Source organism: Petaurus breviceps, unplaced genomic scaffold, assembly GCF_028583685.1.
Source record: "Petaurus breviceps papuanus isolate PSGF00001 unplaced genomic scaffold, PetGlider_PUasm1.0 138, whole genome shotgun sequence".
NCBI lineage: Eukaryota > Metazoa > Chordata > Mammalia > Diprotodontia > Petauridae > Petaurus > Petaurus breviceps.
The window spans coordinates 9,090,628-9,096,389 of NW_027185694.1; positions in this window are offsets into that span (position 1 = coordinate 9,090,628).

Below are 5,762 nucleotides of genomic sequence, written 5' to 3' on the forward strand. Positions count from 1 at the left end.
AAAGAAACAGAGAAATGGCTAGAGATAGCAGAACCAGAAAATATGGTGCCTCTGAAGCCAAACTGGAAAAACATCCCTTAGGAGAGGATCGTCAACAACGTCAAATGTTGCAGAGTACATCAAGGAGAATAAGGACTGAAAAAGGGACAGTGTTAGAGGTAGCCTAATTAGGAGGAAAGAACATTGTCTCTAGTCAGAGGCCCTAGGTTAAAATTCTGCTTCTGATGCTTACTCCCTGTATAGTAAATGCTTAAAAAGGCTCAAAAAGGCCAAGGTCTCCCACTGCATCCGGGGCCATTTCCAGTCATACTGATCTCTTTCTTACTACCAGACTCTGGAATAGCTCTGGAAGAGAAAGTGAGGCTGATGACTTGGCACAGCCCTCCTCACTTAAATCCAATTCACATTGCCTTCCTGATGTTATAGTTCTCTTCAAGAACAAAGAATAAACAACCACCTATGTGGTATCATGGATAAATCACTTAATCTCCCTAAACCTCAATCTGTAAAGTGAGGGGGGTTGACTTTATGACCTCTGGGTTCCCTTCCAACTTTATGTCTAGGATCCTATAAGAGATGATTGGGTGACTCTGGGAGACTATTAGGAACCAATTTCCATGGGATGATTGGGGCAAAATCTGAGTTACAAAGGGTTGGGGAAAGAAAAGGTAATGGAAACATTGAGTATATATCACTTTTTCAAAGAGTTTTTCAATGAAGAGAGATGTTTGGTAGTTGAATGTGTTTGAAGGATCATAGGAAAGCCTTTAAAAGTAGTTTGGGTACAATATGACTAATGTGAAAATATGCTTAATATGAATGTATATGTAGAGCCTATATAATATTTCACATCTTAGAGAAGGAGAGAGGGAGGAAAGGGAAGGGGAGAAAATCTGGAAGTCAAAAATTTTATGGAAGTAAATGTTGAAAATGAAAAATAAATAAGTTAATTAATAAAAATAAAGTATGGGGACATCTGAACATGTTTGTAGGTTGACAGAAAGGAGGTAGTGACATGGGGGAATATGTATTCATGGAACCTCTTCCCCTACTTGCCATACCCTACTGTTTTATCCCCTGTACCAGAGCCCAGGCTATTTCTGTTCCAGAACTCTCAGTTTTGGGCTGTTACCCTAATTATTAAATGCTTCTTTGCTATCTTTACATCATCCAAAGCTGCCTACCACCTTTACCTTTCCAGTTCTAGAACCTTAAATAAGTCAATACTACCATGGCTACTGGAAAAAGGTGTGTCAATTTGCTCACTATCTCCAAGACTTTCCAAATCAAAACACTCTTCTGGGTGTCCCTTTTGTTAGAATGTAAGCTCCTTAAGGGCAGGTACCATCTAGTTATTTTTATTCCTTGTAATTAGCCTAATACTTGGCACAGAGTTAACACTTAACAAATACTTTGTCATTTATTCATGGAGATATTAGCTGAAATAAGTTCCTGGAGGAAGTAGGAATGGGCTCAAGAATATAGGGAGAAGGTTAAATCTGTAATCAGAAGGAAGAGATTGTATGTGATGATGCTAAGAAATTTTGAAAACTGGAGGAAAGGTATTAATTTATTTTAATTTGTTATTAATATAAAAATATATCAATTCAATTCAATAAACATTTATAAAGTACATACCATGTGTTGGGATTCGTGGGCTGCCCAAAATGTTGTGATGCACCAGCATGACCAGGAATAGATGCATAGGGTCTCAGTGTCTTGAATAAATTCACTCAGATAATTTCCAAGTTAAATAAAAGGTATTTATGGGGGGGGGGGGGCAGGTCACTCCCAGCAGACTCCGTTCAGAAGTCTTGATTCATATGGGAGACAGAGTGCTTAATCAACCCTGCTCCTCGTGGGAGACAGAGCACTGGGCCAGGTATGTGTCTGGTCTATATACAGTTTAACAAGATAGGGAGAGGGAAAGCACTACTATAGTTCAAGAAAATGGGAGTGGGAACAGGAGAGGGTGAGGGAAGAGCTGCTCTGGAATGTGAGGGAGTTGGGGGCTGCTTTATGAAAGTACACAGATAAATCCTTGGTGGGGGGCTTCAGTGCATAGTCATCTTGAGCACTTTCTGGTTGGTCACTTCTGGCATTTTATCTCTTATCTCACATCCTGCATCCTACACTCCCATCTATCACATCAAATGTGTCAGACACTATATTAAGTGCTGGGATACAAATAAGAAAAAGAAAGACAGAGTTTGCCTGCCCTCTAGGAGTTTACAATCTAATGGGTGAAGACAATACACAAAAGGAAGCTGAAGGGGAGAGAGCAGGGAGTTCCCAGAGCTGGGGTGATGTGCTCTGGAATTTAAACCAAGCTGAGCTGCTGATGGAAAAAGAAGAGTTATGTAGAAAATTCTGAAAGTTTAGAGCCCTCTATAAAGAAAGCTTGTGGGAAGTTTACTGCTTCAACCTTCAGCCCTCCAGTTAGAGGAAGGAGGCAAATGAGGAAGTTGAGAAGGTGTTGAATCTCAAAAACCTGAGTCATCTGCATGTTGATGAAGTGATCAGATTATCCCAGGGATAGAGAATAGGGATGGGGTGCCATTGGACTGGAGAAGAGAGGAAAAAGCTTGTAACAGTGGCTATGGGGAATGAGACAGGGAGTTAATAATGGGAGAGAGAAGGATTATTGAGTAGCAGTAAAGGTTTAACTGAGGTTATGTACCATACATTTGTAGTGGATGAAATCTGCTCAATTTTATGACTTTCTCCAGTAATGCTCAGCAGCCTATATGAGGTGGAAAAATCACATGACAGGAATTACCCAGAGATGAGAATTTGCAGGCTTAGCATGAGGAAAGGTTTGGAGGCAAAAGATTCTAGGGTAAGTGGTAACTTGTGAATCATTAAAGTGGCAGTTAAGGGGGCATGAAGGAAAGTAAAGACATAGTGGGAAAGAAGGAAAATGGTCAAGTGACTAGGGGTCACAACAAGGGTGAAAGCAAATTTTGTGAATTGAAGGAATAGGAGAGATAGAGGGGTTAAAAGTTTCAAATCTTGGAGGTAGTTTGTACAATTCTGAGTTGGTGAGTGTGTGTCTGAAGAAGGATAAAGAAGAAAACCGTTATATTTGAGGAGATTGAGTAATTATTTAGTCTTGTTGCCAGAGGACTCTACCTTAAACATTAAAATATGTAAAGGTGAGGGCAAGAGATGGGGTGGAGAGCAATAATACTATGAGCATAATGCTTGTCACTGAGAAAAGTTGGAAGAATAAACAGGGATCAGCAGATAACATTCTGCAGAGATATACATTTATCACATATAAAAATAAAAATTGATACTTAAAAGAGGAAAGGTCATGGAGAGAAGATTGGGAAGATATCTAGAAGTACAAGTGAAAAGGATCATGGGTACTCTTCTTATCAGGCCTAGGAGTTTGGAGAATGGAAGGAATAGCTTCCTAATGGAGAGGTTTAGAGGGATTTAGGGATAGAGTCAATTTATAGTTAAAATGAAGAGATGGAGGAATGTTGGTTGTCAAATTCAAGAATATATAGCAATTTATTGAATTTTTAGTGCAGTGTAGTGAGATTAATTCTGGAGATGGTAGGTAGATACATTAGGTAACAATTGAAAAAGCTTTACAAACCCTAAAATCACTAGACAAATTTAAGGTATTATTAGACTCAGACTTGGAATCTTCTTTCCCCATGGAGAACTATTATTTTCTTTCCCTCTCTCCCCACTCCCAGCTCATTTTTGTTCCCTTTTATCTTGTTTTAATACTGAAGTACCATTTTCCTCCATCTCAATACATTGAACACACAAAGGTAGTCTTCATCTTGACTTCAAATAGTTGTGTAAGGCCCTGTCTACCCAATCCTGAAACAATCATTCAATTTGCTTAATAAAGCCAAGTAATCAGTTAGATCAGTCAAAGTGGATAGTTTCATGCACTGAACTTTGCAATAAGTCTCCAAGGGTCCTCGCTCCCTTAGATCACCAGTCATTGGTTTTTGTAGGTTCCTGATCCTCATTTGATTTCCTAGTCTTTTGGAAGTTATACACACACACACACACACACACACACACACACATATACAACCTACATACCTACATGAAACATATCTATGAGAAAAAAGTCATAATTAAGTTCTTTCCCTACAGACATTCTAAAATTCTGCAATATTGAATTTGAATATTTAATTGCATTAGTCACTTAATTTTAAATTTTAATTTCTTATCATGCCTAGTAGCCATTTATTAGGATTTTAGCCGTATAGGAGAAATGTACCTTACTTACTGTCAGACAAGATGAATTTTTATAGATTTCTTTTGTCTGTGCCTTAAAAAGGCAGTGAGGAAGGGGTGGAACATGGGGTTGGTAGATCTGAGGATCTGAGAACTTGTCTGATTTCCTTCCTGGCTTATCAGACAGGGGTAGAGTGAGTCGTTTCCAGCACCTAAAAACATGGAGGTGATGTTGCCTCTGTCACCTCCTGTCACCTTTGTACAATTCCCCACCTCTGGGATATTCCAATGGTAGTATGGCAGTGAAATTTCTTGACACTCTAGGATGAGCAAGTCAAAACATAAATCTTCATGAAATGAAGTTTAAATGAAAAAGGAAAGACTCAGGACATATACTGTCCTTAAAACATGAGATTCCAGTAAGCAAGGAAGGAGTAGTTTCACTTCTTGAGCGGTTGGGTCATCCAAAACTTGAAATTTACAGGAAGTCCTACCCTGTTATCAGTAGAGTATCGGGACAAAGTAGCCAAACAACATCAAAACAAACAGTATCAATCAAAACTAGAGAAACAAGAAATAGGAAGGAATTTTGCTGGAATGACCATGTTTATTATGCTGTTTATTTTTTGTTTCATTGTTTACATTATTCGGTCACACATAATTTTGCAGTCTTAAAGAGCTAAGTTGTCATTAATTCTTTGTTTTTTTGGGGAGGGGTAAAGGAAGGATAGGGGGGAGAGAGAGAGAGAGAGATTACCTAATATGTAAAAAGGCTCGCATTTTCAAAAACAGAGGGGGAGAGCGAGAAAAAAAAAAAACACCAAAAAACCCCGAATCTCACGGGCATGAAAAGTTACAAACGCTGCCTCTAAAACTCTTGGAAACTTCAGCAGTTTCTTTTCTCTGCTCAGGATTTACATTTCGATCTGAAGTAACTTTGTGCAAGGTTCCCTTCCCACCCTACCAGTTGGGAATTAATTACAAATCTGTGTCCCTTTCAATCCCACAATTCACTTCTAAATTTTCCAAGGATGGCCTAAAGGTGGAGGTGGAATGAGGTGGTTTATAATTCAATGGCATTTTTTAAACTAGGAATCTTTTTTTAAAAAAGTATTATTTTTAAAGCTGCCCTACAGGACAAAAAAGACACTGTTCCTCATGGCCATTGGGGGTGCGCCACGCCGGTTGTAGACTGGTGGTGTTGCTGGGGAGTGGTATTTGCTCTGCAAGCCTGTTCAGTGGGTTTGGAGGTTTGAATCCCTGGGTTTTCCAGGAGTGTGTGTAACTAGCTGTATTTGTGTCGGGTGGGCAGAGAGACACAGCGAAAGGCCGCCATATTTCTGCTTTACCACGCCCGGGAGGCTAAGCCATTGAAAAGTCAGGTTAGCGGCCGGCCGTAGCAGCCAGTGCTGGATTCACATACAGGGGTAGCCGGCGGCGGCGGGCGCGGTGGCAGCAGCAGCAGCTGTAGCCTCAGCCTCCGGCCTTCTACCGGCTCCTCCCCCTCCTCTCAACCAGGGACAGCAGGAACAGCAGGAACAGCCCCGACAACA